This window comes from Nannospalax galili, unplaced genomic scaffold (assembly GCF_000622305.1).
Source record: "Nannospalax galili isolate Female #2095 unplaced genomic scaffold, S.galili_v1.0 scaffold188, whole genome shotgun sequence".
In the NCBI taxonomy this organism is placed as follows: Eukaryota; Metazoa; Chordata; class Mammalia; order Rodentia; family Spalacidae; genus Nannospalax; species Nannospalax galili.
The window spans coordinates 6968488-6970685 of record NW_008360325.1 but is presented as its reverse complement, the minus strand read 5'-3'; positions in this window follow the sequence as shown (position 1 = coordinate 6970685).

Genomic DNA, 2198 nt, shown 5'->3' with positions numbered 1-2198 from the left:
TGTGTGTGTGTGTGTAAAACACTTATATGTATAGAATAAAAATAAAATATAAAAAAGAGGAAAAAGCAGGCAGAATGGCACCCCGGACTTCTCTTCAATATCTTTGCAACTTTTTGTCAGGGTATATTTATTTTAAAGTAAGAATTTAGAAGTATAAATTATCCAGTGAACCTGAGAAGTATTCAGTAGTAACTGCTCAACTGTTAATTCAATAAACGAATGGCGAGATGACACGCCCACCCTATCGACATGTCTTTATTTATAAGTAAACTCTGTTAGGCTGCAGACAAATCTGATGATTCTTTTTTCTCTAATCATTAACTTTTGGCTTGAGAACACATGTTTGAAACGCCAGCTGCTTCACCTTTGAGAACAGACATCATGTCCTTGGTGATGCCGGGCTGCAGTTCCGATGGGCATCACACAGCATTCTTGCAGACTTGAAAAACAACCTCCCCCTATCCCCCCACGTGCTGCTCGGTAGAGGACCAGAAAGGGAGTTGAATGCCATATGCTGGTACATTGGATCCCAGAGTCGAGCACGAATGGAAAGGAACCCAGCCTCTGCTTTGGATAGAACAGACCCTGGATGTAATAGAAAGTATTTTCATATGTTTCATTAGATAAATAAAGCTGACTTGGATAGGTTGCTTCGACCCACAGGGAGCCAAAACCAAATTGGGTGCTCTCTATGCAAAGAGTAAACGTAATAGTGGCTGGCAGTTCTGAGTGTTTTCTGGAATCCAGAGACCTATATATATATGATGTCTTCTAACATGGCTTCAACCTTACGTAACCCCACAGAACATAAAATCTGGTCTGACGAGAACTCTGACAGATTCCACTCTGATGGTGGTTCTTTGGGACCCATGTTCTTAGCTCTAAGGAAACACACGAACACACTTTTTATTACATTTGGGGATAATTGATGGTTTAATCCCCCAATGTTTATTTCCTATCTACACAGTGGTCTAAGGTGAAGGCTCAGGGAGTGGTACCACCTTTTGCACAAAAGCCTCCACAGAGGGCCAAAGGAGTGAAGAGGGACTGTGGACAAGGTGTGCCTACTGTTCAACTAGCCTGGCCTAGATGTGACAATCAGCATTTTGCCTGTACCTGCATAAGCTGGCCATGTCCCTTCCCAGAAAGAGGAAGGACCTGGAGACCAGCTCCCCAGCACTGTAAGCCAAGGATAGATCCATGGCTGGCTGCCTCTGCTGTGAGCATTGATTCCACCTGGAGAGTGAGAATCCAGTCCACCTGTGCAACTTCTGTATCTGTGAGCAGCCAGCAGTACCAACGGCTTTTATATTAGTTACTTGTCTTGGTGCAATGATGAAGCACTTAAGGAAGGAAGGGTTTACTCTGGCCAGCAGTTCAAGGCTACGGTCCCCTGTGGTGGGAGGGAGGCAGCAGGGCTGCCAGGCAGATGAGCACTTGGCATCTGCACTGGGGAAGCAGCAGGATGCAGGCTGCTGCCTGGCTCGCTTTCTTCTTTTCCTTCAGTCCGGAACCCCAGCTTGTGCATGGTGTCACCCCAAATATTCCCACCCCGGTTAACCTAACTTAGAGAATCCCTCACAGGCGTGCTTTGGAGACTCGTCTCCTAGATGATTCTAGATCCTGCCAAGTTGACATTAGCCACCAGCACTTTACTCAGCCTGCCTAGATTTCAACCGCCCTTCAATCTATTTTATAGACTTGAAACCTTGGGAGAAAGTTGCTCAACTGCTTCAAGGCTTCCTCTCCTTTTCTCTAGAATAAGAGGATGATAAAAAAATCCAGTCCATTGAGGCCTTGCAGGGATTAAATGCACACAATGCACCCAGAAAACACGCCTTGAGATGAATCAGAACTTGCTATCATAAGCCTCATAAAGATGATTTTCACACGGACTCTGTCTCCTAGCCTCTCTCCATGCTCATCACTGCTTCTTTGCAGCATTTTATCCTATTATGTAATTTATTCAATGTATTTTATTTATTATTTTTATTTTATGTATATGAGTTTATTGCCTGCATGCATGTAAGTGCACCTGTGTCATGCAATGCTTGAGGAGGTCAGAAGACAGCATTGGATCCCCTGTAAGTGGAGCTACTGATGATTATTAGCTATCATGTGGGTGCTGGGAACTGAACCTGGGTCCTCTGCCCTTAACCCCTGAGCCATCTTTCCAGCCCCTCTTTATTTATTTATTT